The following is a 27,227-nucleotide window of genomic DNA, read 5'->3' as shown; positions in this document are numbered from 1 at the left end:
CTGCTCACGTAAGAGCTTGTGCACGGTTACCAAGCGAGGAAGGCTGCATACACAGTTTTTTTCAAGTCTAAAACAATTAATGGAGGGGAGCAAGATAGTGCATAAAGATCTAAGCGAGCATGAATTAAACGGGTGCGATCATACCAGCACTAATGCACCGGATCCCATCAGAACTCCGAAGTTAAGCGTGCTTGGGCGAGAGTAGTACTAGGATGGGTGACCTCCTGGGAAGTCCTCGTGTTGCACCCCAATTTTATTAATATTTTATTTTGATTTGTATTTGCAAATTCCATTTGTTGTTTCTGGGAGACAACTGGAAACAATGCGTCGGATACTCGGACCATTTGCGGCACGATCGTCATTACTGAATGGCAACGATGCAAGAACCGGGCTTTCGGCATTCGTCATGCATTGTGGGCCCCGCGATAGTATTGCATCTATCCGGGGGTGCGGCAGATCTAAAAAGCAAACACTCTGCTCACGTAAGAGCTTGTGCACGGTTACCAAGGGAGGAAGGCTGCATACACAGTTTTTTCAAGTCTAAAACAATTAATGGTGGGGAGCAAGATAGTGCATAATGATCTAAGCGAGCATGAATTAAACGGGTGCGATCATACCAGCACTAATGCACCGGATCCCATCAGAACTCCGAAGTTAAGCGTGCTTGGGCGAGAGTAGTACTAGGATGGGTGACCTCCTGGGAAGTCCTCGTGTTGCACCCCAATTTTATTAATATTTTATTTTGATTTGTATTTGCAAATTCCATTTGTTGTTTCTGGGAGACAACTGGAAACAATGCGTCGGATACTCGGACCATTTGCGGCACGATCGTCATTACTGAATGGCAACGATGCAAGAACCGGGCTTTCGGCATTCGTCATGCATTGTGGGCCCCGCGATAGTATTGCATCTATCCGGGGGTGCGGCAGATCTGAAATGCAAACACTCTGCTCACGTAGGAGCTTGTGCACGGTTACCAAGGGAGGAAGGCTGCATACACAGTTTTTTCAAATCTAAAACAATTAATGGAGGGGAGCAAGATAGTGCATAAAGATCTAAGCGAGCATGAATTAAACGGGTGCGATCATACCAGCACTAATGCACCGGATCCCATCAGAACTCCGAAGTTAAGTGTGCTTGGGCGAGAGTAGTATTAGGATGGGTGACCTCCTGGGAAGTCCTTGTGTTTCACCCCAATTTTATTAATATTTTATTTCGATATCGTATTTGCAAATTCCATTTGTCGTGTCGGCGAGACAAACTCAAACAACGCGCCGGATACTCGGACCATTTGCGGCACGATCGTCATTACTGAATGGGAACCGTGCAAAAACCGGGCTTTTGGCATTCGTCGTGCATTGTGGGCCCCGCGATAGTATTGCATCTATCCGGGGGTGCGGCAGATCTGAAAAACAAACACTCTGCTCACGTAGGAGCTTGTGCACGGTTACCAAGGGAGGAAGGCTGCATACACAGTTTTTTCAAGTCTAAAACAATTAATGGAGGGGAGCAAGATAGTGCATAAAGATCTAAGCGAGCATGAATTAAACGGGTGCGATCATACCAGCACTAATGCACCGGATCCCATCAGAACTCCGAAGTTAAGTGTGCATGGGCGGGAGTAGTCCTAGGATGGGTGACCTCCTGGGAAGTCCTCGTGTTGCACCCCAATTTTATTAATATTTTATTTCGATATCGTATTTGCAAATTCCATTTGTCGTTTCGGCGAGACAAACGCAAACATCGCGCCGGATACTCGGACCATTTGCGGCACGATTGTCATTACTGAATGGGAACCGTGAAAAAACCGGGCTTTTGGCATTCGTCGTGCATTGTGGGCCCCGCGATAGTATTGCATCTATCCGGAGGTGCGGCAGATCTGAAAAGCAAACACTCCGCTCACGTAGGAGCTTGTGCATGGTTACCAAGGGAAGAAGGCTGCATACACATTTTTTTCAAATCTAAAACAATTAATGGAAGGGAGCAAGATAGGTCATAAAGATCTAAGCGAGCATGAATTAAACGGGTGCGATCATACCAGCACTAATGCACCGGATCCAATCAGAACTCCGAAGTTAAGCGTGCTTGGGCGAGAGTAGTACTAGGATGGGTGACCTCCTGGGAAGTCCTCGTGTTGCACCCCAATTTTATTAATATTTTATTTTGATTTGTATTTGCTAATTCCATTTGTTGTTTCTGGGAGACAACTGGAAACAATGCGTCGGATACTCGGACCATTTGCGGCACGATCGTCATTACTGAATGGCAACGATGCAAGAACCGGGCTTTCGGCATTCGTCATGCATTGTGGGCCCCGCGATAGTATTGCATCTATCCGGGGGTGCGGCAGATCTGAAATGCAAACACTCTGCTCACGTAGGAGCTTGTTCCCGGTTACCAAGGGAGGAAGGCTGCATACACAGTTTTTTCAAATCTAAAACAATTAATGGAGGGGAGCAAGATAGTGCATAAAGATCTAAGCGAGCATGAATTAAACGGGTGCGATCATACCAACACTAATGCACCGGATCCCATCAGAACTCCGAAGTTAAGTGTGCTTGGGCGAGCGTAGTACTAGGATGGGTGACCTCCTGTGAAGTCCTCGTGTTGCACCCCAATTTTATTAATATTTTATTTCGATATCGTATTTGCAAATTCCATTTGTCGTTTCGGCGAGACAAACGCAGCATACACAGTTTTTTCAAGTCTAAAACAATTAATGGAGGGGAGCAAGATAGTGCATAAAGATCTAAGCGAGCATGAATTAAACGGGTGCGATCATACCAGCACTAATGCACCGGATCCCATCAGAACTCCGAAGTTAAGTGTGCATGGGCGGGAGTAGTCCTAGGATGGGTGACCTCCTGGGAAGTCCTCGTGTTGCACCCCAATTTTATTAATATTTTATTTCGATATCGTATTTGCAAATTCCATTTGTCGTTTCGGTGAGACAAACGCAAACAACGCGCCGGATACTCGGACCATTTGCGGCACGATTGTCATTACTGAATGGGAACCGTGAAAAAACCGGGCTTTTGGCATTCGTCGTGCATTGTGGGCCCCGCGATGGTATTGCATCTATCCGGGGGTGCGGCAGATCTAAAAAGCAAACACTCTGCTCACGTAAGAGCTTGTGCACGGTTACAAGGGAGGAAGGCTGCATACACAGTTTTTTCAAGTCTAAAACAATTAATGGAGGGGAGCAAGATAGTGCATAAAGATCTAAGCGAGCATGAATTAAACGGGTGCGATCATACCAGCACTAATGCACCGGATCCCATCAGAACTCCGAAGTTAAGCGTGCTTGGGCGACAGTAGTACTAGGATGGGTGACCTCCTGGGAAGTCCTCGTGTTGCACCCCAATTTTATTAATATTTTATTTTGATTTGTATTTGCAAATTCCATTTGTTGTTTCTGGGAGACAACTGGAAACAATGCGTCGGATACTCGGACCATTTGCGGCACGATCGTCATTACTGAATGGCAACGATGCAAGAACCGGGCTTTCGGCATTCGTCATGCATTGTGGGCCCCGCGATAGTATTGCATCTATCCGGGGGTGCGGCAGATCTAAAAAGCAAACACTCTGCTCACGTAAGAGCTTGTGCACGGTTACCAAGGGAGGAAGGCTGCATACACAGTTTTTTCAAGTCTAAAACAATTAATGGAGGGGAGCAAGATAGTGCATAAAGATCTAAGCGAGCATGAATTAAACGGGTGCGATCATACCAGCACTAATGCACCGGATCCCATCAGAACTCCGAAGTTAAGCGTGCTTGGGCGAGAGTAGTACTAGGATGGGTGACCTCCTGGGAAGTCCTCGTGTTGCACCCCAATTTTATTAATATTTTATTTTGATTTGTATTTGCAAATTCCATTTGTTGTTTCTGGGAGACAACTGGAAACAATGCGTCGGATACTCGGACCATTTGCGGCACGATCGTCATTACTGAATGGCAACGATGCAAGAACCGGGCTTTCGGCATTCGTCATGCATTGTGGGCCCCGCGATAGTATTGCATCTATCCGGGGGTGCGGCAGATCTGAAATGCAAACACTCTGCTCACGTAGGAGCTTGTGCACGGTTACCAAGGGAGGAAGGCTGCATACACAGTTTTTTCAAATCTAAAACAATTAATGGAGGGGAGCAAGATAGTGCATAAAGATCTAAGCGAGCATGAATTAAACGGGTGCGATCATACCAGCACTAATGCACCGGATCCCATCAGAACTCCGAAGTTAAGTGTGCTTGGGCGAGAGTAGTATTAGGATGGGTGACCTCCTGGGAAGTCCTTGTGTTTCACCCCAATTTTATTAATATTTTATTTCGATATCGTATTTGCAAATTCCATTTGTCGTGTCGGCGAGACAAACTCAAACAACGCGCCGGATACTCGGACCATTTGCGGCACGATCGTCATTACTGAATGGGAACCGTGCAAAAACCGGGCTTTTGGCATTCGTCGTGCATTGTGGGCCCCGCGATAGTATTGCATCTATCCGGGGGTGCGGCAGATCTGAAAAACAAACACTCTGCTCACGTAGGAGCTTGTGCACGGTTACCAAGGGAGGAAGGCTGCATACACAGTTTTTTCAAGTCTAAAACAATTAATGGAGGGGAGCAAGATAGTGCATAAAGATCTAAGCGAGCATGAATTAAACGGGTGCGATCATACCAGCACTAATGCACCGGATCCCATCAGAACTCCGAAGTTAAGTGTGCATGGGCGGGAGTAGTCCTAGGATGGGTGACCTCCTGGGAAGTCCTCGTGTTGCACCCCAATTTTATTAATATTTTATTTCGATATCGTATTTGCAAATTCCATTTGTCGTTTCGGCGAGACAAACGCAAACATCGCGCCGGATACTCGGACCATTTGCGGCACGATTGTCATTACTGAATGGGAACCGTGAAAAAACCGGGCTTTTGGCATTCGTCGTGCATTGTGGGCCCCGCGATAGTATTGCATCTATCCGGAGGTGCGGCAGATCTGAAAAGCAAACACTCCGCTCACGTAGGAGCTTGTGCACGGTTACCAAGGGAAGAAGGCTGCATACACATTTTTTTCAAATCTAAAACAATTAATGGAAGGGAGCAAGATAGGTCATAAAGATCTAAGCGAGCATGAATTAAACGGGTGCGATCATACCAGCACTAATGCACCGGATCCAATTATAACTCCGAAGTTAAGCGTGCTTGGGCGAGAGTAGTACTAGGATGGGTGACCTCCTGGGAAGTCCTCGTGTTGCACCCCAATTTTATTAATATTTTATTTTGATTTGTATTTGCTAATTCCATTTGTTGTTTCTGGGAGACAACTGGAAACAATGCGTCGGATACTCGGACCATTTGCGGCACGATCGTCATTACTGAATGGCAACGATGCAAGAACCGGGCTTTCGGCATTCGTCATGCATTGTGGGCCCCGCGATAGTATTGCATCTATCCGGGGGTGCGGCAGATCTGAAATGCAAACACTCTGCTCACGTAGGAGCTTGTTCACGGTTACCAAGGGAGGAAGGCTGCATACACAGTTTTTTCAAATCTAAAACAATTAATGGAGGGGAGCAAGATAGTGCATAAAGATCTAAGCGAGCATGAATTAAACGGGTGCGATCATACCAACACTAATGCACCGGATCCCATCAGAACTCCGAAGTTAAGTGTGCTTGGGCGAGCGTAGTACTAGGATGGGTGACCTCCTGTGAAGTCCTCGTGTTGCACCCCAATTTTATTAATATTTTATTTCGATATCGTATTTGCAAATTCCATTTGTCGTTTCGGCGAGACAAACGCAAACAACGCGCCGGATACTCGGACCATTTGCGGCACAATCGTCATTACTGTATGAGAACCGTGCAAAAACCGGGCTTTTGGCATTCGTCGTGCATTGTGGGCCCCGCGATAGTATTGCATCTATCCGGGGGTGCGGCAGATCTGAAAAGCAAACACTCTGCTCACGTAGGAGCTTGTGCACGGTTACCAAGGGAGGAAGGCTGCATACACAGTTTTTTCAAGTCTAAAACAATTAATGGAGGGGAGCAAGATAGTGCATAAAGATCTAAGCGAGCATGAATTAAACGGGTGCGATCATACCAGCACTAATGCACCGGATCCCATCAGAACTCCGAAGTTAAGTGTGCATGGGCGGGTGTAGTCCTAGGATGGGTGACCTCCTGGGAAGTCCTCGTGTTGCACCCCAATTTTATTAATATTTTATTTCGATATCGTATTTGCAAATTCCATTTGTCGTTTCGGTGAGACAAACGCAAACAACGCGCCGGATACTCGGACCATTTGCGGCACGATTGTCATTACTGAATGGGAACCGTGAAAAAACCGGGCTTTTGGCATTCGTCGTGCATTGTGGGCCCCGCGATAGTATTGCATCTATCCGGGGGTGCGGCAGATCTAAAAAGCAAACACTCTGCTCACGTAAGAGCTTGTGCACGGTTACAAGGGAGGAAGGCTGCATACACAGTTTTTTCAAGTCTAAAACAATTAATGGAGGGGAGCAAGATAGTGCATAAAGATCTAAGCGAGCATGAATTAAACGGGTGCGATCATACCAGCACTAATGCACCGGATCCCATCAGAACTCCGAAGTTAAGCGTGCTTGGGCGAGAGTAGTACTAGGATGGGTGACCTCCTGGGAAGTCCCTGTGTTGCACCCCAATTTTATTAATATTTTATTTTGATTTGTATTTGCAAATTCCATTTGTTGTTTCTGGGAGACAACTGGAAACAATGCGTCGGATACTCGGACCATTTGCGGCACGATCGTCATTACTGAATGGCAACGATGCAAGAACCGGGCTTTCGGCATTCGTCATGCATTGTGGGCCCCGCGATAGTATTGCATCTATCCGGGGGTGCGGCAGATCTGAAATGCAAACACTCTGCTCACGTAGGAGCTTGTGCACGGTTACCAAGGGAGGAAGGCTGCATACACAGTTTTTTCAAATCTAAAACAATTAATGGAGGGGAGCAAGATAGTGCATAAAGATCTAAGCGAGCATGAATTAAACGGGTAAGATCATACCAGCACTAATGCACCGGATCCCATCAGAACTCCGAAGTTAAGTGTGCATGGGTGGGAGTAGTCCTAGGATGGGTGACCTCTTGGGAAGTCCTCGTGTTGCACCCCAATTTTATTAATATTTTATTTCGATATCGTATTTGCAAATTCCATTTGTCGTTTCGGCGAGACAAACTCAAACAACGCGCCGGATACTCGGACCATTTGCGGCACGATCGTCATTACTGAATGGGAACCGTGCAAAAACCGGGCTTTTGGCATTCGTCGTGCATTGTGGGCCCCACGATAGTATTGCATCTATCCGGGGGTGCGACAGATCTGAAAAGCAAACACTCTGCTCACGTAGGAGCTTGTGCACGGTTACCAAGGGAGGAAGGCTGCATACACAGTTTTTTCAAGTCTAAAACAATTAATGGAGGGGAGCAAGATAGTGCATAAAGATCTAAGCGAGCATGAATTAAACGGGTGCGATCATACCAGCACTAATGCACCGGATCCCATCAGAACTCCGAAGTTAAGTGTGCATGGGCGGGAGTAGTCCTAGGATGGGTGACCTCCTGGGAAGTCCTCGTGTTGCACCCCAATTTTATTAATATTTTATTTCGATATCGTATTTGCAAATTCCATTTGTCGTTTCGGCGAGACAAACGCAAACAACGCGCCGGATACTCGGACCATTTGCGGCACAATCGTCATTACTGAATGAGAACCGTGCAAAAACCGGGCTTTTGGCATTCGTCGTGCATTGTGGGCCCCGCGATAGTATTGCATCTATCCGGGGGTGCGGCAGATCTAAAAAGCAAACACTCTGCTCACGTAAGAGCTTGTGCACGGTTACCAAGGGAGGAAGGCTGCATACACAGTTTTTTCAAGTCTAAAACAATTAATGGAGGGGAGCAAGATAGTGCACAAAGATCTAAGCGAGCATGAATTAAACGGGTGCGATCATACCAGCACTAATGCACCGGATCTCATCAGAACTCCGAAGTTAAGCGTGCTTGGGCGAGAGTAGTACTAGGAAGGGTGACCTCCTGGGAAGTCCTCGTGTTGCACCCCAATTTTATTAATATTTTATTTTGATTTGTATTTGCAAATTCCATTTGTTGTTTCTGGGAGACAACTGGAAACAATGCGTCGGATACTCGGACCATTTGCGGCACGATCGTCATTACTGAATGGCAACGATGCAAGAACCGGGCTTTCGGCATTCGTCGTGCATTGTGGGCCCCGCGATAGTATTGCATCTATCCGGAGGTGCGGCAGATCTGAAAAGCAAACACTCCGCTCACGTAGGAGCTTGTGCACGGTTACCAAGGGAGGAAGGCAGCATACACATTTTTTTCAAATCTAAAACAATTAATGGAAGGGAGCAAGATAGTTCATAAAGATCTAAGCGAGCATGAATTAAACTTGTGCGATCATACCAGCACAAATGCACCGGATCCCATCAGAACTCCGAAGTTAAGTGTGCTTGGGCGAGAGTAGTATTAGGATGGGTGACCTCCTGGGAAGTCCTTGTGTTTCACCCCAATTTTATTAATATTTTATTTCGATATCGTATTTGCAAATTCCATTTGTCGTGTCGGCGAGACAAACTCAAACAACGCGCCGGATACTCGGACCATTTGCGGCACGATCGTCATTACTGAATGGGAACCGTGCAAAAACCGGGCTTTTGGCATTCATCGTGCATTGTGGGCCCCGCGATAGTATTGCATCTATCCGGGGGTGCGGCAGATCTAAAAAGCAAACACTCTGCTCACGTAAGAGCTTGTGCACGGTTACCAAGCGAGGAAGGCTGCATACACAGTTTTTTTCAAGTCTAAAACAATTAATGGAGGGGAGCAAGATAGTGCATAAAGATCTAAGCGAGCATGAATTAAACGGGTGCGATCATACCAGCACTAATGCACCGGATCCCATCAGAACTCCGAAGTTAAGCGTGCTTGGGCGAGAGTAGTACTAGGATGAGTGACCTCCTGGGAAGTCCTCGTGTTGCACCCCAATTTTATTAATATTTTATTTTGATTTGTATTTGCAAATTCCATTTGTTGTTTCTGGGAGACAACTGGAAACAATGCGTCGGATACTCGGACCATTTGCGGCACGATCGTCATTACTGAATGGCAACGATGCAAGAACCGGGCTTTCGGCATTCGTCATGCATTGTGGGCCCCGCGATAGTATTGCATCTATCCGGGGGTGCGGCAGATCTAAAAAGCAAACACTCTGCTCACGTAAGAGCTTGTGCACGGTTACCAAGGGAGGAAGGCTGCATACACAGTTTTTTCAAGTCTAAAACAATTAATGGAGGGGAGCAAGATAGTGCATAAAGATCTAAGCGAGCATGAATTAAACGGGTGCGATCATACCAGCACTAATGCACCGGATCCCATCAGAACTCCGAAGTTAAGCGTGCTGGGGCGTGAGTAGTACTAGGATGGGTGACCTCCTGGGAAGTCCTCGTGTTGCACCCCAATTTTATTAATATTTTATTTTGATTTGTATTTGCAAATTCCATTTGTTGTTTCTGGGAGACAACTGGAAACAATGCGTCGGATACTCGGACCATTTGCGGCACGATCGTCATTACTGAATGGCAACGATGCAAGAACCGGGCTTTCGGCATTCGTCATGCATTGTGGGCCCCGCGATAGTATTGCATCTATCCGGGGGTGCGGCAGATCTGAAATGCAAACACTCTGCTCACGTAGGAGCTTGTGCACGGTTACCAAGGGAGGAAGGCTGCATACACAGTTTTTTCAAATCTAAAACAATTAATGGAGGGGAGCAAGATAGTGCATAAAGATCTAAGCGAGCATGAATTAAACGGGTGCGATCATACCAGCACTAATGCACCGGATCCCATCAGAACTCCGAAGTTAAGTGTGCTTGGGCGAGAGTAGTATTAGGATGGGTGACCTCCTGGGAAGTCCTTGTGTTTCACCCCAATTTTATTAATATTTTATTTCGATATCGTATTTGCAAATTCCATTTGTCGTGTCGGCGAGACAAACTCAAACAACGCGCCGGATACTCGGACCATTTGCGGCACGATCGTCATTACTGAATGGGAACCGTGCAAAAACCGGGCTTTTGGCATTCATCGTGCATTGTGGGCCCCGCGATAGTATTGCATCTATCCGGGGGTGCGGCAGATCTGAAAAACAAACACTCTGCTCACGTAGGAGCTTGTGCACGGTTAACAAGGGAGGAAGGCTGCATACACAGTTTTTTCAAGTCTAAAACTATTAATGGAGGGGAGCAAGATAGTGCATAAAGATCTAAGCGAGCATGAATTAAACGGGTGCGATCATACCAGCACTAATGCACCGGATCCCATCAGAACTCCGAAGTTAAGTGTGCATGGGCGGGAGTAGTCCTAGGATGGGTGACCTCCTGGGAAGTCCTCGTGTTGCACCCCAATTTTATTAATATTTTATTTCGATATCGTATTTGCAAATTCCATTTGTCGTTTCGGCGAGACAAACGCAAACAACGCGCCGGATACTCGGACCATTTGCGGCACGATTGTCATTACTGAATGGGAACCGTGAAAAAACCGGGCTTTTGGCATTCGTCGTGCATTGTGGGCCCCGCGATAGTATTGCATCTATCCGGAGGTGCGGCAGATCTGAAAAGCAAACACTCCGCTCACGTAGGAGCTTGTGCACGGTTACCAAGGGAAGAAGGCTGCATACACATTTTTTTCAAATCTAAAACAATTAATGGAAGGGAGCAAGATAGGTCATAAAGATCTAAGCGAGCATGAATTAAACGGGTGCGATCATACCAGCACTAATGCACCGGATCCAATTAGAACTCCGAAGTTAAGCGTGCTTGGGCGACAGTAGTACTAGGATGGGTGACCTCCTGGGAAGTCCTCGTGTTGCACCCCAATTTTATTAATATTTTATTTTGATTTGTATTTGCTAATTCCATTTGTTGTTTCTGGGAGACAACTGGAAACAATGCGTCGGATACTCGGACCATTTGCGGCACGATCGTCATTACTGAATGGCAACGATGCAAGAACCGGGCTTTCGGCATTCGTCATGCATTGTGGGCCCCGCGATAGTATTGCATCTATCCGGGGGTGCGGCAGATCTGAAATGCAAACACTCTGCTCACGTAGGAGCTTGTTCACGGTTACCAAGGGAGGAAGGCTGCATACACAGTTTTTTCAAATCTAAAACAATTAATGGAGGGGAGCAAGATAGTGCATAAAGATCTAAGCGAGCATGAATTAAACGGGTGCGATCATACCAACACTAATGCACCGGATCCCATCAGAACTCCGAAGTTAAGTGTGCTTGGGCGAGCGTAGTACTAGGATGGGTGACCTCCTGTGAAGTCCTCGTGTTGCACCCCAATTTTATTAATATTTTATTTCGATATCGTATTTGCAAATTCCATTTGTCGTTTCGGCGAGACAAACGCAAACAACGCGCCGGATACTCGGACCATTTGCGGCACAATCGTCATTACTGTATGAGAACCGTGCAAAAACCGGGCTTTTGGCATTCGTCGTGCATTGTGGGCCCCGCGATAGTATTGCATCTATCCGGGGGTGCGGCAGATCTGAAAAGCAAACACTCTGCTCACGTAGGAGCTTGTGCACGGTTACCAAGGGAGGAAGGCTGCATACACAGTTTTTTCAAGTCTAAAACAATTAATGGAGGGGAGCAAGATAGTGCATAAAGATCTAAGCGAGCATGAATTAAACGGGTGCGATCATACCAGCACTAATGCACCGGATCCCATCAGAACTCCGAAGTTAAGTGTGCATGGGCGGGTGTAGTCCTAGGATGGGTGACCTCCTGGGAAGTCCTCGTGTTGCACCCCAATTTTATTAATATTTTATTTCGATATCGTATTTGCAAATTCCATTTGTCGTTTCGGTGAGACAAACGCAAACAACGCGCCGGATACTCGGACCATTTGCGGCACGATTGTCATTACTGAATGGGAACCGTGAAAAAACCGGGCTTTTGGCATTCGTCGTGCATTGTGGGCCCCGCGATAGTATTGCATCTATCCGGGGGTGCGGCAGATCTAAAAAGCAAACACTCTGCTCACGTAAGAGCTTGTGCACGGTTACAAGGGAGGAAGGCTGCATACACAGTTTTTTCAAGTCTAAAACAATTAATGGAGGGGAGCAAGATAGTGCATAAAGATCTAAGCGAGCATGAATTAAACGGGTGCGATCATACCAGCACTAATGCACCGGATCCCATCAGAACTCCGAAGTTAAGCGTGCTTGGGCGAGAGTAGTACTAGGATGGGTGACCTCCTGGGAAGTCCCTGTGTTGCACCCCAATTTTGTTAATATTTTATTTTGATTTGTATTTGCAAATTCCATTTGTTGTTTCTGGGAGACAACTGGAAACAATGCGTCGGATACTCGGACCATTTGCGGCACGATCGTCATTACTGAATGGCAACGATGCAAGAACCGGGCTTTCGGCATTCGTCATGCATTGTGGGCCCCGCGATAGTATTGCATCTATCCGGGGGTGCGGCAGATCTGAAATGCAAACACTCTGCTCACGTAGAAGCTTGTGCACGGTTACCAAGGGAGGAAGGCTGCATACACAGTTTTTTCAAATCTAAAACAATTAATGGAGGGGAGCAAGATAGTGCATAAAGATCTAAGCGAGCATGAATTAAACGGGTAAGATCATACCAGCACTAATGCACCGGATCCCATCAGAACTCCGAAGTTAAGTGTGCATGGGTGGGAGTAGTCCTAGGATGGGTGACCTCCTGGGAAGTCCTCGTGTTGCACCCCAATTTTATTAATATTTTATTTCGATATCGTATTTGCAAATTCCATTTGTCGTTTCGGCGAGACAAACTCAAACAACGTGCCGGATACTCGGACCATTTGCGGCACGATCGTCATTACTGAATGGGAACCGTGCAAAAACCGGGCTTTTGGCATTCGTCGTGCATTGTGGGCCCCACGATTGTATTGCATCTATCCGGGTGTGCGACAGATCTGAAAAGCAAACACTCTGCTCACGTAGGAGCTTGTGCACGGTTACCAAGGGAGGAAGGCTGCATACACAGTTTTTTCAAGTCTAAAACAATTAATGGAGGGGAGCAAGATAGTGCATAAAGATCTAAGCGAGCATGAATTAAACGGGTGCGATCATACCAGCACTAATGCACCGGATCCCATCAGAACTCCGAAGTTAAGTGTGCATGGGCGGGAGTAGTCCTAGGATGGGTGACCTCCTGGGAAGTCCTCGTGTTGCACCCCAATTTTATTAATATTTTATTTCGATATCGTATTTGCAAATTCCATTTGTCGTTTCGGCGAGACAAACGCAAACAACGCGCCGGATACTCGGACCATTTGCGGCACAATCGTCATTACTGAATGAGAACCGTGCAAAAACCGGGCTTTTGGCATTCGTCGTGCATTGTGGGCCCCGCGATAGTATTGCATCTATCCGGGGGTGCGGCAGATCTAAAAAGCAAACACTCTGCTCACGTAAGAGCTTGTGCACGGTTACCAAGGGAGGAAGGCTGCATACACAGTTTTTTCAAGTCTAAAACAATTAATGGAGGGGAGCAAGATAGTGCACAAAGATCTAAGCGAGCATGAATTAAACGGGTGCGATCATACCAGCACTAATGCACCGGATCTCATCAGAACTCCGAAGTTAAGCGTGCTTGGGCGAGAGTAGTACTAGGAAGGGTGACCTCCTGGGAAGTCCTCGTGTTGCACCCCAATTTTATTAATATTTTATTTTGATTTGTATTTGCAAATTCCATTTGTTGTTTCTGGGAGACAACTGGAAACAATGCGTCGGATACTCGGACCATTTGCGGCACGATCGTCATTACTGAATGGCAACGATGCAAGAACCGGGCTTTCGGCATTCGTCGTGCATTGTGGGCCCCGCGATAGTATTGCATCTATCCGGAGGTGCGGCAGATCTGAAAAGCAAACACTCCGCTCACGTAGGAGCTTGTGCACGGTTACCAAGGGAGGAAGGCAGCATACACATTTTTTTCAAATCTAAAACAATTAATGGAAGGGAGCAAGATAGTTCATAAAGATCTAAGCGAGCATGAATTAAACTTGTGCGATCATACCAGCACAAATGCACCGGATCCCATCAGAACTCCGAAGTTAAGTGTGCTTGGGCGAGAGTAGTATTAGGATGGGTGACCTCCTGGGAAGTCCTTGTGTTTCACCCCAATTTTATTAATATTTTATTTCGATATCGTATTTGCAAATTCCATTTGTCGTGTCGGCGAGACAAACTCAAACAACGCGCCGGATACTCGGACCATTTGCGGCACGATCGTCATTACTGAATGGGAACCGTGCAAAAACCGGGCTTTTGGCATTCATCGTGCATTGTGGGCCCCGCGATAGTATTGCATCTATCCGGGGGTGCGGCAGATCTAAAAAGCAAACACTCTGCTCACGTAAGAGCTTGTGCACGGTTACCAAGCGAGGAAGGCTGCATACACAGTTTTTTTCAAGTCTAAAACAATTAATGGAGGGGAGCAAGATAGTGCATAAAGATCTAAGCGAGCATGAATTAAACGGGTGCGATCATACCAGCACTAATGCACCGGATCCCATCAGAACTCCGAAGTTAAGCGTGCTTGGGCGAGAGTAGTACTAGGATGGGTGACCTCCTGGGAAGTCCTCGTGTTGCACCCCAATTTTATTAATATTTTATTTTGATTTGTATTTGCAAATTCCATTTGTTGTTTCTGGGAGACAACTGGAAACAATGCGTCGGATACTCGGACCATTTGCGGCACGATCGTCATTACTGAATGGCAACGATGCAAGAACCGGGCTTTCGGCATTCGTCATGCATTGTGGGCCCCGCGATAGTATTGCATCTATCCGGGGGTGCGGCAGATCTAAAAAGCAAACACTCTGCTCACGTAAGAGCTTGTGCACGGTTACCAAGGGAGGAAGGCTGCATACACAGTTTTTTCAAGTCTAAAACAATTAATGGAGGGGAGCAAGATAGTGCATAAAGATCTAAGCGAGCATGAATTAAACGGGTGCGATCATACCAGCACTAATGCACCGGATCCCATCAGAACTCCGAAGTTAAGCGTGCTTGGGCGAGAGTAGTACTAGGATGGGTGACCTCCTGGGAAGTCCTCGTGTTGCACCCCAATTTTATTAATATTTTATTTTGATTTGTATTTGCAAATTCCATTTGTTGTTTCTGGGAGACAACTGGAAACAATGCGTCGGATACTCGGACCATTTGCGGCACGATCGTCATTACTGAATGGCAACGATGCAAGAACCGGGCTTTCGGCATTCGTCATGCATTGTGGGCCCCGCGATAGTATTGCATCTATCCGGGGGTGCGGCAGATCTGAAATGCAAACACTCTGCTCACGTAGGAGCTTGTGCACGGTTACCAAGGGAGGAAGGCTGCATACACAGTTTTTTCAAATCTAAAACAATTAATGGAGGGGAGCAAGATAGTGCATAAAGATCTAAGCGAGCATGAATTAAACGGGTGCGATCATACCAGCACTAATGCACCGGATCCCATCAGAACTCCGAAGTTAAGTGTGCTTGGGCGAGAGTAGTATTAGGATGGGTGACCTCCTGGGAAGTCCTTGTGTTTCACCCCAATTTTATTAATATTTTATTTCGATATCGTATTTGCAAATTCCATTTGTCGTGTCGGCGAGACAAACTCAAACAACGCGCCGGATACTCGGACCATTTGCGGCACGATCGTCATTACTGAATGGGAACCGTGCAAAAACCGGGCTTTTGGCATTCATCGTGCATTGTGGGCCCCGCGATAGTATTGCATCTATCCGGGGGTGCGGCAGATCTGAAAAACAAACACTCTGCTCACGTAGGAGCTTGTGCACGGTTAACAAGGGAGGAAGGCTGCATACACAGTTTTTACAAGTCTAAAACAATTAATGGAGGGGAGCAAGATAGTGCATAAAGATCTAAGCGAGCATGAATTAAACGGGTGCGATCATACCAGCACTAATGCACCGGATCCCATCAGAACTCCGAAGTTAAGTGTGCATGGGCGGGAGTAGTCCTAGGATGGGTGACCTCCTGGGAAGTCCTCGTGTTGCACCCCAATTTTATTAATATTTTATTTCGATATCGTATTTGCAAATTCCATTTGTCGTTTCGGCGAGACAAACGCAAACAACGCGCCGGATACTCGGACCATTTGCGGCACGATTGTCATTACTGAATGGGAACCGTGAAAAAACCGGGCTTTTGGCATTCGTCGTGCATTGTGGGCCCCGCGATAGTATTGCATCTATCCGGAGGTGCGGCAGATCTGAAAAGCAAACACTCCGCTCACGTAGGAGCTTGTGCACGGTTACCAAGGGAAGAAGGCTGCATACACATTTTTTTCAAATCTAAAACAATTAATGGAAGGGAGCAAGATAGGTCATAAAGATCTAAGCGAGCATGAATTAAACGGGTGCGATCATACCAGCACTAATGCACCGGATCCAATTAGAACTCCGAAGTTAAGCGTGCTTGGGCGAGAGTAGTACTAGGATGGGTGACCTCCTGGGAAGTCCTCGTGTTGCACCCCAATTTTATTAATATTTTATTTTGATTTGTATTTGCTAATTCCATTTGTTGTTTCTGGGAGACAACTGGAAACAATGCGTCGGATACTCGGACCATTTGCGGCACGATCGTCATTACTGAATGGCAACGATGCAAGAACCGGGCTTTCGGCATTCGTCTTGCATTGTGGGCCCCGCGATAGTATTGCATCTATCCGGGGGTGCGGCAGATCTGAAATGCAAACACTCTGCTCACGTAGGAGCTTGTTCACGGTTACCAAGGGAGGAAGGCTGCATACACAGTTTTTTCAAATCTAAAACAATTAATGGAGGGGAGCAAGATAGTGCATAAAGATCTAAGCGAGCATGAATTAAACGGGTGCGATCATACCAACACTAATGCACCGGATCCCATCAGAACTCCGAAGTTAAGTGTGCTTGGGCGAGCGTAGTACTAGGATGGGTGACCTCCTGTGAAGTCCTCGTGTTGCACCCCAATTTTATTAATATTTTATTTCGATATCGTATTTGCAAATTCCATTTGTCGTTTCGGCGAGACAAACGCAAACAACGCGCCGGATACTCGGACCATTTGCGGCACAATCGTCATTACTGTATGAGAACCGTGCAAAAACCGGGCTTTTGGCATTCGTCGTGCATTGTGGGCCCCGCGATAGTATTGCATCTATCCGGGGGTGCGGCAGATCTGAAAAGCAAACACTCTGCTCACGTAGGAGCTTGTGCACGGTTACCAAGGGAGGAAGGCTGCATACACAGTTTTTTCAAGTCTAAAACAATTAATGGAGGGGAGCAAGATAGTGCATAAAGATCTAAGCGAGCATGAATTAAACGGGTGCGATCATACCAGCACTAATGCACCGGATCCCATCAGAACTCCGAAGTTAAGTGTGCATGGGCGGGAGTTGTCCTAGGATGGGTGACCTCCTGGGAAGTCCTCGTGTTGCACCCCAATTTTATTAATATTTTATTTCGATATCGTATTTGCAAATTCCATTTGTCGTTTCGGTGAGACAAACGCAAACAACGCGCCGGATACTCGGACCATTTGCGGCACGATTGTCATTACTGAATGGGAACCGTGAAAAAACCGGGCTTTTGGCATTCGTCGTGCATTGTGGGCCCCGCGATAGTATTGCATCTATCCGGGGGTGCGGCAGATCTAAAAAGCAAACGCTCTGCTCACGTAAGAGCTTGTGCACGGTTACAAGGGAGGAAGGCTGCATACACAGTTTTTTCAAGTCTAAAACAATTAATGGAGGGGAGCAAGATAGTGCATAAAGATCGAAGCGAGCATGAATTAAACGGGTGCGATCATACCAGCACTAATGCACCGGATCCCATCAGAACTCCGAAGTTAAGCGTGCTTGGGCGAGAGTAGTACTAGGATGGGTGACCTCCTGGGAAGTCCCTGTGTTGCACCCCAATTTTATTAATATTTTATTTTGATTTGTATTTGCAAATTGCATTTGTTGTTTCTGGGAGACAACTGGAAACAATGCGTCGGATACTCGGACCATTTGCGGCACGATCGTCATTACTGAATGGCAACGATGCAAGAACCGGGCTTTCGGCATTCGTCATGCATTGTGGGCCCCGCGATAGTATTGCATCTATCCGGGGGTGCGGCAGATCTGAAATGCAAACACTCTGCTCACGTAGGAGCTTGTGCACGGTTACCAAGGGAGGAAGGCTGCATACACAGTTTTTTCAAATCTAAAACAATTAATGGAGGGGAGCAAGATAGTGCATAAAGATCTAAGCGAGCATGAATTAAACGGGTAAGATCATACCAGCACTAATGCACCGGATCCCATCAGAACTCCGAAGTTAAGTGTGCATGGGTGGGAGTAGTCCTAGGATGGGTGACCTCCTGGGAAGTCCTCGTGTTGCACCCCAATTTTATTAATATTTTATTTCGATATCGTATTTGCAAATTCCATTTGTCGTTTCGGCGAGACAAACTCAAACAACGCGCCGGATACTCGGACCATTTGCGGCACGATCGTCATTACTGAATGGGAACCGTGCAAAAACCGGGCTTTTGGCATTCGTCGTGCATTGTGGGCCCCGCGATAGTATTGCATCTATCCGGGGGTGCGACAGATCTGAAAAGCAAACACTCTGCTCACGTAGGAGCTTGTGCACGGTTACCAAGGGAGGAAGGCTGCATACACAGTTTTTTCAAGTCTAAAACAATTAATGGAGGGGAGCAAGATAGTGCATAAAGATCTAAGCGAGCATGAATTAAACGGGTGCGATCATACCAGCACTAATGCACCGGATCCCATCAGAACTCCGAAGTTAACTGTGCATGGGCGGGAGTAGTCCTAGGATGGGTGACCTCCTGGGAAGTCCTCGTGTTGCACCCCAATTTTATTAATATTTTATTTCGATATCGTATTTGCAAATTCCATTTGTCGTTTCGGCGAGACAAACGCAAACAACGCGCCGGATACTCGGACCATTTGCGGCACAATCGTCATTACTGAATGAGAACCGTGCAAAAACCGGGCTTTTGGCATTCGTCGTGCATTGTGGGCCCCGCGATAGTATTGCATCTATCCGGGGGTGCGGCAGATCTAAAAAGCAAACACTCTGCTCACGTAAGAGCTTGTGCACGGTTACCAAGGGAGGAAGGCTGCATACACAGTTTTTTCAAGTCTAAAACAATTAATGGAGGGGAGCAAGATAGTGCATAAAGATCTAAGCGAGCATGAATTAAACGGGTGCGATCATAGCAGCACAAATGCACTGGATCCCATTAGAACTCCGAAGTTAAGCGTGCTTGGGCGAGAGTAGTACTAGGATGGGTGACCTCCTGTGAAGTCCTCGTGTTGCACCCCAATTTTATTAATATTTTATTTCGATATCGTATTTGCAAATTCCATTTGTCGTTTCGGCGAGACAAACGCAAACAACGCGCCGGATACTCGGACCATTTGCGGCACAATCGTCATTACTGAATGAGAACCGTGCAAAAACCGGGCTTTTGGCATTCGTCGTGCATTGTGGGCCCCGCGATAGTATTGCATCTATCCGGGGGTGCGACAGATCTGAAAAGCAAACACTCTGCTCACGTAGGAGCTTGTGCACGGTTACCAAGGGAGGAAGGCTGCATACACAGTTTTTTCAAATCAAAAACAATTAATGGAGGGGAGCAAGATAGTGCATAAAGATCTAAGCGAGCATGAAATAAACGGGTGCGATTATACCAGCACTAATGCACTGGATCCCATCAGAACTCCGAAGTTAAGCGTGCTTGGGCGAGAGTAGTACTAGGATGGGTGACCTCCTGGGAAGTCCTCGTGTTGCACCCCCATTTTATTAATATTTTATTTTGATTTGTATTTGCAAATTCCATTTGTTGTTTCTGGGAGACAACTGGAAACAATGCGTCGGATACTCGGACCATTTGCGGCACGATCGTCATTACTGAATGGCAACGATGCAAGAACCGGGCTTTCGGCATTCGTCATGCATTGTAGGCCCCGCGATAGTATTGCATCTATCCGGGGGTGCGGCAGATCTGAAATGCAAACACTCTGCTCACGTAGGAGCTTGTGCACGGTTACCAAGGGAGGAAGGCTGCATACACAGTTTTTTCAAATCTAAAACAATTAATGGAGGGGAGCAAGATAGTGCATAAAGATCTAAGCGAGCATGAATTAAACGGGTGCGATCATACCAGCACTAATTCACCGGATCCCATCAGAACTCCGAAGTTAAGTGTGCTTGGGCGAGAGTAGTATTAGGATGGGTGACCTCCTGGGAAGTCCTTGTGTTTCACCCCAATTTTATTAATATTTTATTTCGATATCGTATTTGCAAATTCCATTTGTCGTGTCGGCGAGACAAACTCAAACAACGCGCCGGATACTCGGACCATTTGCGGCACGATCGTCATTACTGAATGGGAACCGTGCAAAAACCGGGCTTTTGGCATTCATCGTGCATTGTGGGCCCCGCGATAGTATTGCATCTATCCGGGGGTGCGGCAGATCTGAAAAACAAACACTCTGCTCACGTAGGAGCTTGTGCACGGTTACGAAGGGAGGAAGGCTGCATACACAGTTTTTTCAAGTCTAAAACAATTAATGGAGGGGAGCAAGATAGTGCATAAAGATCTAAGCGAGCATGAATTAAACGGGTGCGATCATACCAGCACTAATGCACCGGATCCCATCAGAACTCCGAAGTTAAGTGTGCATGGGCGGGAGTAGTCCTAGGATGGGTGACCTCCTGGGAAGTCCTCGTGTTGGACCCCAATTTTATTAATATTTTATTTCGATATCGTATTTGCAAATTCCATTTGTCGTTTCGGCGAGACAAACGCAAACAACGCGCCGGATACTCGGACCATTTGCGGCACGATTGTCATTACTGAATGGGAACCGTGAAAAAACCGGGCTTTTGGCATTCGTCGTGCATTGTGGGCCCCGCGATAGTATTGCATCTATCCGGAGGTGCGGCAGATCTGAAAAGCAAACACTCCGCTCACGTAGGAGCTTGTGCACGGTTACCAAGGGAAGAAGGCTGCATACACATTTTTTTCAAATCTAAAACAATTAATGGAAGGGAGCAAGATAGGTCATAAAGATCTAAGCGAGCATGAATTAAACGGGTGCGATCATACCAGCACTAATGCACCGGATCCAATCAGAACTCCGAAGTTAAGCGTGCTTGGGCGAGAGTAGTACTAGGATGGGTGACCTTCTGGGAAGTCCTCGTGTTGCACCCCAATTTTATTAATATTTTATTTTGATTTGTATTTGCTAATTCCATTTGTTGTTTCTGGGAGACAACTGGAAACAATGCGTCGGATACTCGGACCATTTGCGGCACGATCGTCATTACTGAATGGCAACGATGCAAGAACCGGGCTTTCGGCATTCGTCATGCATTGTGGGCCCCGCGATAGTATTGCATCTATCCGGGGGTGCGGCAGATCTGAAATGCAAACACTCTGCTCACGTAGGAGCTTGTTCACGGTTACCAAGGGAGGAAGGCTGCATACACAGTTTTTTCAAATCTAAAACAATTAATGGAGGGGAGCAAGATAGTGCATAAAGATCTAAGCGAGCATGAATTAAACGGGTAAGATCATACCAGCACTAATGCACCGGATCCCATCAGAACTCCGAAGTTAAGCGTGCTTGGGCGAGAGTAGTACTAGGATGGGTGACCTCCTGGGAAGTCCCTGTGTTGCACCCCAATTTTATTAATATTTTATTTTGATTTGTATTTGCAAATTCCATTTGTTGTTTCTGGGAGACAACTGGAAACAATGCGTCGGATACTCGGACCATTTGCGGCACGATCGTCATTACTGAATGGCAACGATGCAAGAACCGGGCTTTCGGCATTCGTCATGCATTGTGGGCCCCACGATAGTATTGCATCTATCCGGGGGTGCGGCAGATCTGAAATGCAAACACTCTGCTCACGTAGGAGCTTGTGCACGGTTACCAAGGGAGGAAGGCTGCATACACAGTTTTTTCAAATCTAAAACAATTAATGGAGGGGAGCAAGATAGTGCATAAAGATCTAAGCGAGCATGAATTAAACGGTTAAGATCATACCGGCACTAATGCACCGGATCCCATCAGAACTCCGAAGTTAAGTGTGCATGGGTGGGAGTAGTCCTAGGATGGGTGACCTCCTGGGAAGTCCTCGTGTTGCACCCCAATTTTATTAATATTTTATTTCGATATCGTATTTGCAAATTCCATTTGTCGTTTCGGCGAGACAAACTCAAACAACGCGCCGGATACTCGGACCATTTGCGGCACGATCGTCATTACTGAATGGGAACCGTGCAAAAACCGGGCTTTTGGCATTCGTCGTGCATTGTGGGCCCCGCGATAGTATTGCATCTATCCGGGGGTGCGACAGATCTGAAAAGCAAACACTCTGCTCACGTAGGAGCTTGTGCACGGTTACCAAGGGAGGAAGGCTGCATACACAGTTTTTTCAAGTCTAAAACAATTAATGGAGGGGAGCAAGATAGTGCATAAAGATCTAAGCGAGCATGAATTAAACGGGTGCGATCATACCAGCACTAATGCACCGGATCCCATCAGAACTCCGAAGTTAAGTGTGCATGGGCGGGAGTAGTCCTAGGATGGGTGACCTCCTGGGAAGTCCTCGTGTTGCACCCCAATTTTATTAATATTTTATTTCGATATCGTATTTGCAAATTCCATTTGTCGTTTCGGCGAGACAAACGCAAACAACGCGCCGGATACTCGGACCATTTGCGGCACAATCGTCATTACTGAATGAGAACCGTGCAAAAACCGGGCTTTTGGCATTCGTCGTGCATTGTGGGCCCCGCGATAGTATTGCATCTATCCGGGGGTGCGGCAGATCTAAAAAGCAAACACTCTGCTCACGTAAGAGCTTGTGCACGGTTACCAAGGGAGGAAGGCTGCATACACAGTTTTTTCAAGTCTAAAACAATTAATGGAGGGGAGCAAGATAGTGCATAAAGATCTAAGCGAGCATGAATTAAACGGGTGCGATCATAGCAGCACAAATGCACTGGATCCCATTAGAACTCCGAAGTTAAGCGTGCTTGGGCGAGAGTAGTACTAGGATGGGTGACCTCCTGTGAAGTCCTCGTGTTGCACCCCAATTTTATTAATATTTTATTTCGATATCGTATTTGCAAATTCCATTTGTCGTTTCGGCGAGACAAACGCAAACAACGCGCCGGATACTCGGACCATTTGCGGCACAATCGTCATTACTGAATGAGAACCGTGCAAAAACCGGGCTTTTGGCATTCGTCGTGCATTGTGGGCCCCGCGATAGTATTGCATCTATCCGGGGGTGCGACAGATCTGAAAAGCAAACACTCTGCTCACGTAGGAGCTTGTGCACGGTTACCAAGGGAGGAAGGCTGCATACACAGTTTTTTCAAGTCTAAAACAATTAATGGAGGGGAGCAAGATAGTGCACAAAGATCTAAGCGAGCATGAATTAAACGGGTGCGATCATACCAGCACTAATGCACCGGATCTCATCAGAACTCCGAAGTTAAACGTGCTTGGGCGAGAGTAGTACTAGGAAGGGTGACCTCCTGGGAAGTCCTCGTGTTGCACCCCAATTTTATTAATATTTTATTTTGATTTGTATTTGCAAATTCCATTTGTTGTTTCTGGGAGACAACTGGAAACAATGCGTCGGATACTCGGACCATTTGCGGCACGATCGTCATTACTGAATGGCAACGATGCAAGAACCGGGCTTTCGGCATTCGTCGTGCATTGTGGGCCCCGCGATAGTATTGCATCTATCCGGAGGTGCGGCAGATCTGAAAAGCAAACACTCCGCTCACGTAGGAGCTTGTGCACGGTTACCAAGGGAGGAAGGCAGCATACACATTTTTTTCAAATCTAAAACAATTAATGGAAGGGAGCAAGATAGTTCATAAAGATCTAAGCGAGCATGAATTAAACTTGTGCGATCATACCAGCACAAATGCACCGGATCCCATCAGAACTCCGAAGTTAAGTGTGCTTGGGCGAGAGTAGTATTAGGATGGGTGACCTCCTGGGAAGTCCTTGTGTTTCACCCCAATTTTATTAATATTTTATTTCGATATCGTATTTGCAAATTCCATTTGTCGTGTCGGCGAGACAAACTCAAACAACGCGCCGGATACTCGGACCATTTGCGGCACGATCGTCATTACTGAATGGGAACCGTGCAAAAACCGGGCTTTTGGCATTCGTCGTGCATTGTGGGCCCCGCGATAGTATTGCATCTATCCGGGGGTGCGGCAGATCTGAAAAGCAAACACTCTGCTCACGTAGGAGCTTGTGCACGGTTACCAAGGGAGGAAGGCTGCATACACAGTTTTTTCAAGTCTAAAACAATTAATGGAGGGGAGCAAGATAGTGCATAAAGATCTAAGCGAGCATGAATTAAACGGGTGCGATCATACCTGCACTAATGCACCGGATCCCATCAGAACTCCGAAGTTAAGTGTGCATGGGCGGGAGTAGTCCTAGGATGGGTGACCTCCTGGGAAGTCCTCGTGTTGCACCCCAATTTTATTAATATTTTATTTCGATATCGTATTTGCAAATTCCATTTGTCGTTTCGGCGAGACAAACGCAAACAACGCGCCGGATACTCGGACCATTTGCGGCACGATTGTCATTTCTGAATGGGAACCGTGAAAAAACCGGGCTTTTGGCATTCGTCGTGCATTGTGGGCCCCGCGATAGTATTGCATCTATCCGGGGGTGCGGCAGATCTAAAAAGCAAACACTCTGCTCACGTAAGAGCTTGTGCACGGTTACAAGGGAGGAAGGCAGCATACACAGTTTTTTCAAGTCTAAAACAATTAATGGAGGGGAGCAAGATAGTGCATAAAGATCTAAGCGAGCATGAATTAAACGGGTGCGATAATACCAGCACTAATGCACCGGATCCCATCAGAACTCCGAAGTTAAGCGTGCTTGGGCGAGAGTAGTACTAGGATGGGTGACCTCCTGGGAAGTCCTCGTGTTGCACCCCAATTTTATTAATATTTTATTTTGATTTGTATTTGCAAATTCCATTTGTTGTTTCTGGGAGACAACTGGAAACAATGCGTCGGATACTCGGACCATTTGCGGCACGATCGTCATTATTGAATGGCAACGATGCAAGAACCGGGCTTTCGGCATTCGTCATGCATTGTGGGCCCCGCGATAGTATTGCATCTATCCGGGGGTGCGGCAGATCTGAAATGCAAACACTCTGCTCACGTAGGAGCTTGTGCACGGTTACCAAGGGAGGAAGGCTGCATACACAGTTTTTTCAAATCTAAAACAATTAATGGAGGGGAGCAAGATAGTGCATAAAGATCTAAGCGAGCACGAATTAAACGGGTAAGATCATACCAGCACTAATGCACCGGATCCCATCAGAACTCCGAAGTTAAGTGTGCATGGGCGGGAGTAGTCCTAGGATGGGTGACCTCCTGGGAAGTCCTCTTGTTGCACCCCAATTTTATTAATATTTTATTTCGATATCGTATTTGCAAATTCCATTTGTCGTTTCGGCGAGACAAACGCAAACAACGCGCCGGATACTCGGACCATTTGCGGCACGATTGTCATTACTGAATGGGAACCGTGAAAAAACCGGGCTTTTGGCATTCGTCGTGCATTGTGGGCCCCGCGATAGTATTGCATCTATCCGGGGGTGCGGCAGATCTAAAAAGCAAACACTCTGCTCACGTAAGAGCTTGTGCACGGTTACCAAGGGAGGAAGGCTGCATACACAGTTTTTTTCAAGTCTAAAACAATTAATGGAGGGGAGCAAGATAGTGCATAAAGATCTAAGCGAGCATGAATTAAACGGGTGCGATCATACCAGCACTAATGCACCGGATCCCATCAGAACTCCGAAGTTAAGCGTGCTTGGGCGAGAGTAGTACTAGGATGGGTGACCTCCTGGGAAGTCCTCGTGTTGCACCCCAATTTTATTAATATTTTATTTTGATTTGTATTTGCAAATTCCATTTGTTGTTTCTGAGAGACAACTGGAAACAATGCGTCGGATACTCGGACCATTTGCGGCACGATCGTCATTACTGAATGGCAACGATGCAAGAACCGGGCTTTCGGCATTCGTCATGCATTGTGGGCCCCGCGATAGTATTGCATCTATCCGGGGGTGCGGCAGATCTAAAAAGCAAACATTCTGCTCACGTAAGAGCTTGTGCACGGTTACCAAGGGAGGAAGGCTGCATACACAGTTTTTTCAAGTCTATAACAATTAATGGAGGGGAGCAAGATAGTGCATAAAGTTCTAAGCGAGCATGAATAAAACGGTTGCGATCATACCAGCACTAATGCACCGGATCCCATCAGAACTCCGAAGTTAAGTGTGCATGGGCGGGAGTAGTCCTAGGATGGGTGACCTCCTGGGAAGTCCTCGTGTTGCACCCCAATTTTATTAATATTTTATTTCGATATCGTATTTGCAAATTCCATTTGTCGTTTCGGCGAAACAAACGCAAACAACGCGCCGGATACTCGGACCATTTGTGGCACGATTGTCATTACTGAATGGGAACCGTGAAAAAACCGGGCTTTTGGCATTCGTCGTGCATTGTGGGCCCCGCGATAGTATTGCATCTATCCGGGGGTGCGGCAGATCTAAAAAGCAAACACTCTGCTCACGTAAGAGCTTGTGCACGGTTACCAAGCGAGGAAGGCTGCATACACAGTTTTTTTCAAGTCTAAAACAATTAATGGAGGGGAGCAAGATAGTGCATAAAGATCTAAGCGAGCATGAATTAAACGGGTGCGATCATACCAGCACTAATGCACCGGATCCCATCAGAACTCCGAAGTTAAGCGTGCTTGGGCGAGAGTAGTACTAGGATGGGTGACCTCCTGGGAAGTCCTCGTGTTGCACCCCAATTTTATTAATATTTTATTTTGATTTGTATTTGCAAATTCCATTTGTTGTTTCTGGGAGACAACTGGAAACAATGCGTCGGATACTCGGACCATTTGCGGCACGATCGTCATTACTGAATGGCAACGATGCAAGAACCGGGCTTTCGGCATTCGTCATGCATTGTGGGCCCCGTGATAGTATTG

General features: G+C 46.7%; 50 non-coding genes and 8 pseudogenes across 50 annotated transcripts; all 58 read left to right on the top strand.

Annotated features, from left to right (window-relative positions):
* The first annotated feature begins 130 nt into the window (after positions 1-130).
* LOC148797974 (5S ribosomal RNA) lies at positions 131-249 on the top strand. Its single transcript, XR_016075071.1, has one exon. It is a non-coding gene; the product is annotated as a 5S ribosomal RNA (ribosomal RNA).
* Positions 250-603: 354 nt separating this feature from the next.
* On the top strand, positions 604-722 carry LOC148797973 (5S ribosomal RNA). Its single transcript, XR_016075060.1, has one exon. It is a non-coding gene; the product is annotated as a 5S ribosomal RNA (ribosomal RNA).
* A 354-nt stretch (positions 723-1,076) lies between these two features.
* LOC148797972 (5S ribosomal RNA) lies at positions 1,077-1,195 on the top strand. Its single transcript, XR_016069873.1, has one exon. It is a non-coding gene; the product is annotated as a 5S ribosomal RNA (ribosomal RNA).
* A 355-nt stretch (positions 1,196-1,550) lies between these two features.
* LOC148797971 (5S ribosomal RNA) lies at positions 1,551-1,669 on the top strand. Its single transcript, XR_016074219.1, has one exon. It is a non-coding gene; the product is annotated as a 5S ribosomal RNA (ribosomal RNA).
* Positions 1,670-2,024: 355 nt separating this feature from the next.
* On the top strand, positions 2,025-2,143 carry LOC148797970 (5S ribosomal RNA). The gene has a single exon (XR_016072731.1). It is a non-coding gene; the product is annotated as a 5S ribosomal RNA (ribosomal RNA).
* A 354-nt stretch (positions 2,144-2,497) lies between these two features.
* LOC148797969 (5S ribosomal RNA) lies at positions 2,498-2,616 on the top strand. The gene has a single exon (XR_016075775.1). It is a non-coding gene; the product is annotated as a 5S ribosomal RNA (ribosomal RNA).
* Positions 2,617-2,770: 154 nt separating this feature from the next.
* LOC148797968 (5S ribosomal RNA) lies at positions 2,771-2,889 on the top strand. The gene has a single exon (XR_016074218.1). It is a non-coding gene; the product is annotated as a 5S ribosomal RNA (ribosomal RNA).
* Positions 2,890-3,243: 354 nt separating this feature from the next.
* LOC148797967 (5S ribosomal RNA) lies at positions 3,244-3,362 on the top strand. Its single transcript, XR_016073506.1, has one exon. It is a non-coding gene; the product is annotated as a 5S ribosomal RNA (ribosomal RNA).
* Positions 3,363-3,716: 354 nt separating this feature from the next.
* Positions 3,717-3,835, top strand: LOC148797966 (5S ribosomal RNA). Its single transcript, XR_016075048.1, has one exon. It is a non-coding gene; the product is annotated as a 5S ribosomal RNA (ribosomal RNA).
* A 354-nt stretch (positions 3,836-4,189) lies between these two features.
* Positions 4,190-4,308, top strand: LOC148797965 (5S ribosomal RNA). The gene has a single exon (XR_016069872.1). It is a non-coding gene; the product is annotated as a 5S ribosomal RNA (ribosomal RNA).
* Positions 4,309-4,663: 355 nt separating this feature from the next.
* Positions 4,664-4,782, top strand: LOC148797964 (5S ribosomal RNA). Its single transcript, XR_016074217.1, has one exon. It is a non-coding gene; the product is annotated as a 5S ribosomal RNA (ribosomal RNA).
* A 355-nt stretch (positions 4,783-5,137) lies between these two features.
* On the top strand, positions 5,138-5,256 carry LOC148797963 (5S ribosomal RNA). The gene has a single exon (XR_016070367.1). It is a non-coding gene; the product is annotated as a 5S ribosomal RNA (ribosomal RNA).
* Positions 5,257-5,610: 354 nt separating this feature from the next.
* LOC148797962 (5S ribosomal RNA) lies at positions 5,611-5,729 on the top strand. The gene has a single exon (XR_016075774.1). It is a non-coding gene; the product is annotated as a 5S ribosomal RNA (ribosomal RNA).
* Positions 5,730-6,084: 355 nt separating this feature from the next.
* LOC148797961 (5S ribosomal RNA) lies at positions 6,085-6,203 on the top strand. Its single transcript, XR_016075133.1, has one exon. It is a non-coding gene; the product is annotated as a 5S ribosomal RNA (ribosomal RNA).
* A 354-nt stretch (positions 6,204-6,557) lies between these two features.
* LOC148797960 (5S ribosomal RNA) lies at positions 6,558-6,676 on the top strand. The gene has a single exon (XR_016071288.1). It is a non-coding gene; the product is annotated as a 5S ribosomal RNA (ribosomal RNA).
* Positions 6,677-7,030: 354 nt separating this feature from the next.
* Positions 7,031-7,149, top strand: LOC148797959 (5S ribosomal RNA; annotated as a pseudogene).
* A 355-nt stretch (positions 7,150-7,504) lies between these two features.
* LOC148797958 (5S ribosomal RNA) lies at positions 7,505-7,623 on the top strand. Its single transcript, XR_016074216.1, has one exon. It is a non-coding gene; the product is annotated as a 5S ribosomal RNA (ribosomal RNA).
* A 355-nt stretch (positions 7,624-7,978) lies between these two features.
* Positions 7,979-8,097, top strand: LOC148797957 (5S ribosomal RNA). The gene has a single exon (XR_016072487.1). It is a non-coding gene; the product is annotated as a 5S ribosomal RNA (ribosomal RNA).
* A 354-nt stretch (positions 8,098-8,451) lies between these two features.
* LOC148797956 (5S ribosomal RNA) lies at positions 8,452-8,570 on the top strand (annotated as a pseudogene).
* A 356-nt stretch (positions 8,571-8,926) lies between these two features.
* On the top strand, positions 8,927-9,045 carry LOC148797955 (5S ribosomal RNA). Its single transcript, XR_016072758.1, has one exon. It is a non-coding gene; the product is annotated as a 5S ribosomal RNA (ribosomal RNA).
* A 354-nt stretch (positions 9,046-9,399) lies between these two features.
* Positions 9,400-9,518, top strand: LOC148797954 (5S ribosomal RNA). The gene has a single exon (XR_016070797.1). It is a non-coding gene; the product is annotated as a 5S ribosomal RNA (ribosomal RNA).
* Positions 9,519-9,872: 354 nt separating this feature from the next.
* LOC148797953 (5S ribosomal RNA) lies at positions 9,873-9,991 on the top strand. The gene has a single exon (XR_016069871.1). It is a non-coding gene; the product is annotated as a 5S ribosomal RNA (ribosomal RNA).
* A 355-nt stretch (positions 9,992-10,346) lies between these two features.
* Positions 10,347-10,465, top strand: LOC148797952 (5S ribosomal RNA). Its single transcript, XR_016074215.1, has one exon. It is a non-coding gene; the product is annotated as a 5S ribosomal RNA (ribosomal RNA).
* Positions 10,466-10,820: 355 nt separating this feature from the next.
* On the top strand, positions 10,821-10,939 carry LOC148797951 (5S ribosomal RNA). The gene has a single exon (XR_016069999.1). It is a non-coding gene; the product is annotated as a 5S ribosomal RNA (ribosomal RNA).
* Positions 10,940-11,293: 354 nt separating this feature from the next.
* On the top strand, positions 11,294-11,412 carry LOC148797950 (5S ribosomal RNA). Its single transcript, XR_016075773.1, has one exon. It is a non-coding gene; the product is annotated as a 5S ribosomal RNA (ribosomal RNA).
* Positions 11,413-11,767: 355 nt separating this feature from the next.
* Positions 11,768-11,886, top strand: LOC148797949 (5S ribosomal RNA). The gene has a single exon (XR_016075132.1). It is a non-coding gene; the product is annotated as a 5S ribosomal RNA (ribosomal RNA).
* A 354-nt stretch (positions 11,887-12,240) lies between these two features.
* LOC148797948 (5S ribosomal RNA) lies at positions 12,241-12,359 on the top strand. The gene has a single exon (XR_016071287.1). It is a non-coding gene; the product is annotated as a 5S ribosomal RNA (ribosomal RNA).
* Positions 12,360-12,713: 354 nt separating this feature from the next.
* Positions 12,714-12,832, top strand: LOC148797947 (5S ribosomal RNA; annotated as a pseudogene).
* A 355-nt stretch (positions 12,833-13,187) lies between these two features.
* On the top strand, positions 13,188-13,306 carry LOC148797946 (5S ribosomal RNA). Its single transcript, XR_016074214.1, has one exon. It is a non-coding gene; the product is annotated as a 5S ribosomal RNA (ribosomal RNA).
* Positions 13,307-13,661: 355 nt separating this feature from the next.
* Positions 13,662-13,780, top strand: LOC148797945 (5S ribosomal RNA). Its single transcript, XR_016072485.1, has one exon. It is a non-coding gene; the product is annotated as a 5S ribosomal RNA (ribosomal RNA).
* A 354-nt stretch (positions 13,781-14,134) lies between these two features.
* LOC148797944 (5S ribosomal RNA) lies at positions 14,135-14,253 on the top strand (annotated as a pseudogene).
* Positions 14,254-14,609: 356 nt separating this feature from the next.
* On the top strand, positions 14,610-14,728 carry LOC148797943 (5S ribosomal RNA). The gene has a single exon (XR_016075037.1). It is a non-coding gene; the product is annotated as a 5S ribosomal RNA (ribosomal RNA).
* Positions 14,729-15,082: 354 nt separating this feature from the next.
* LOC148797942 (5S ribosomal RNA) lies at positions 15,083-15,201 on the top strand. Its single transcript, XR_016075026.1, has one exon. It is a non-coding gene; the product is annotated as a 5S ribosomal RNA (ribosomal RNA).
* Positions 15,202-15,555: 354 nt separating this feature from the next.
* LOC148797941 (5S ribosomal RNA) lies at positions 15,556-15,674 on the top strand. The gene has a single exon (XR_016069869.1). It is a non-coding gene; the product is annotated as a 5S ribosomal RNA (ribosomal RNA).
* A 355-nt stretch (positions 15,675-16,029) lies between these two features.
* On the top strand, positions 16,030-16,148 carry LOC148797940 (5S ribosomal RNA). Its single transcript, XR_016074213.1, has one exon. It is a non-coding gene; the product is annotated as a 5S ribosomal RNA (ribosomal RNA).
* Positions 16,149-16,503: 355 nt separating this feature from the next.
* On the top strand, positions 16,504-16,622 carry LOC148797939 (5S ribosomal RNA). The gene has a single exon (XR_016073223.1). It is a non-coding gene; the product is annotated as a 5S ribosomal RNA (ribosomal RNA).
* A 354-nt stretch (positions 16,623-16,976) lies between these two features.
* On the top strand, positions 16,977-17,095 carry LOC148797938 (5S ribosomal RNA). Its single transcript, XR_016075772.1, has one exon. It is a non-coding gene; the product is annotated as a 5S ribosomal RNA (ribosomal RNA).
* A 355-nt stretch (positions 17,096-17,450) lies between these two features.
* On the top strand, positions 17,451-17,569 carry LOC148797937 (5S ribosomal RNA). Its single transcript, XR_016075650.1, has one exon. It is a non-coding gene; the product is annotated as a 5S ribosomal RNA (ribosomal RNA).
* Positions 17,570-17,923: 354 nt separating this feature from the next.
* Positions 17,924-18,042, top strand: LOC148797936 (5S ribosomal RNA). Its single transcript, XR_016071284.1, has one exon. It is a non-coding gene; the product is annotated as a 5S ribosomal RNA (ribosomal RNA).
* A 354-nt stretch (positions 18,043-18,396) lies between these two features.
* Positions 18,397-18,515, top strand: LOC148797935 (5S ribosomal RNA; annotated as a pseudogene).
* A 355-nt stretch (positions 18,516-18,870) lies between these two features.
* Positions 18,871-18,989, top strand: LOC148797934 (5S ribosomal RNA). The gene has a single exon (XR_016068757.1). It is a non-coding gene; the product is annotated as a 5S ribosomal RNA (ribosomal RNA).
* Positions 18,990-19,344: 355 nt separating this feature from the next.
* LOC148797933 (5S ribosomal RNA) lies at positions 19,345-19,463 on the top strand. The gene has a single exon (XR_016069811.1). It is a non-coding gene; the product is annotated as a 5S ribosomal RNA (ribosomal RNA).
* A 355-nt stretch (positions 19,464-19,818) lies between these two features.
* On the top strand, positions 19,819-19,937 carry LOC148797932 (5S ribosomal RNA). The gene has a single exon (XR_016072377.1). It is a non-coding gene; the product is annotated as a 5S ribosomal RNA (ribosomal RNA).
* Positions 19,938-20,291: 354 nt separating this feature from the next.
* Positions 20,292-20,410, top strand: LOC148797931 (5S ribosomal RNA). Its single transcript, XR_016070560.1, has one exon. It is a non-coding gene; the product is annotated as a 5S ribosomal RNA (ribosomal RNA).
* A 355-nt stretch (positions 20,411-20,765) lies between these two features.
* LOC148797930 (5S ribosomal RNA) lies at positions 20,766-20,884 on the top strand. The gene has a single exon (XR_016070526.1). It is a non-coding gene; the product is annotated as a 5S ribosomal RNA (ribosomal RNA).
* Positions 20,885-21,239: 355 nt separating this feature from the next.
* LOC148797929 (5S ribosomal RNA) lies at positions 21,240-21,358 on the top strand. The gene has a single exon (XR_016073181.1). It is a non-coding gene; the product is annotated as a 5S ribosomal RNA (ribosomal RNA).
* Positions 21,359-21,712: 354 nt separating this feature from the next.
* Positions 21,713-21,831, top strand: LOC148797928 (5S ribosomal RNA). The gene has a single exon (XR_016070484.1). It is a non-coding gene; the product is annotated as a 5S ribosomal RNA (ribosomal RNA).
* Positions 21,832-22,185: 354 nt separating this feature from the next.
* LOC148797927 (5S ribosomal RNA) lies at positions 22,186-22,304 on the top strand (annotated as a pseudogene).
* Positions 22,305-22,659: 355 nt separating this feature from the next.
* Positions 22,660-22,778, top strand: LOC148797926 (5S ribosomal RNA). Its single transcript, XR_016074212.1, has one exon. It is a non-coding gene; the product is annotated as a 5S ribosomal RNA (ribosomal RNA).
* Positions 22,779-23,133: 355 nt separating this feature from the next.
* LOC148797925 (5S ribosomal RNA) lies at positions 23,134-23,252 on the top strand. The gene has a single exon (XR_016069810.1). It is a non-coding gene; the product is annotated as a 5S ribosomal RNA (ribosomal RNA).
* A 355-nt stretch (positions 23,253-23,607) lies between these two features.
* On the top strand, positions 23,608-23,726 carry LOC148797924 (5S ribosomal RNA). Its single transcript, XR_016073047.1, has one exon. It is a non-coding gene; the product is annotated as a 5S ribosomal RNA (ribosomal RNA).
* Positions 23,727-24,080: 354 nt separating this feature from the next.
* Positions 24,081-24,199, top strand: LOC148797923 (5S ribosomal RNA; annotated as a pseudogene).
* A 355-nt stretch (positions 24,200-24,554) lies between these two features.
* On the top strand, positions 24,555-24,673 carry LOC148797922 (5S ribosomal RNA). The gene has a single exon (XR_016074918.1). It is a non-coding gene; the product is annotated as a 5S ribosomal RNA (ribosomal RNA).
* Positions 24,674-25,027: 354 nt separating this feature from the next.
* On the top strand, positions 25,028-25,146 carry LOC148797921 (5S ribosomal RNA). Its single transcript, XR_016071308.1, has one exon. It is a non-coding gene; the product is annotated as a 5S ribosomal RNA (ribosomal RNA).
* A 354-nt stretch (positions 25,147-25,500) lies between these two features.
* On the top strand, positions 25,501-25,619 carry LOC148797920 (5S ribosomal RNA; annotated as a pseudogene).
* Positions 25,620-25,975: 356 nt separating this feature from the next.
* Positions 25,976-26,094, top strand: LOC148797919 (5S ribosomal RNA). Its single transcript, XR_016075015.1, has one exon. It is a non-coding gene; the product is annotated as a 5S ribosomal RNA (ribosomal RNA).
* A 354-nt stretch (positions 26,095-26,448) lies between these two features.
* Positions 26,449-26,567, top strand: LOC148797918 (5S ribosomal RNA). The gene has a single exon (XR_016068875.1). It is a non-coding gene; the product is annotated as a 5S ribosomal RNA (ribosomal RNA).
* A 356-nt stretch (positions 26,568-26,923) lies between these two features.
* Positions 26,924-27,042, top strand: LOC148797917 (5S ribosomal RNA). The gene has a single exon (XR_016075004.1). It is a non-coding gene; the product is annotated as a 5S ribosomal RNA (ribosomal RNA).
* Positions 27,043-27,227: the final 185 nt, after the last annotated feature.

Source organism: Nelumbo nucifera, chromosome 4 (genome assembly GCF_055504915.1).
Source record: "Nelumbo nucifera cultivar China Antique chromosome 4, China Antique-T2T, whole genome shotgun sequence".
NCBI classification, from domain to species: domain Eukaryota; kingdom Viridiplantae; phylum Streptophyta; class Magnoliopsida; order Proteales; family Nelumbonaceae; genus Nelumbo; species Nelumbo nucifera.
Note: the sequence above shows the minus strand (reverse complement) of the source record. Positions and strands in the feature narration are given on the sequence as shown.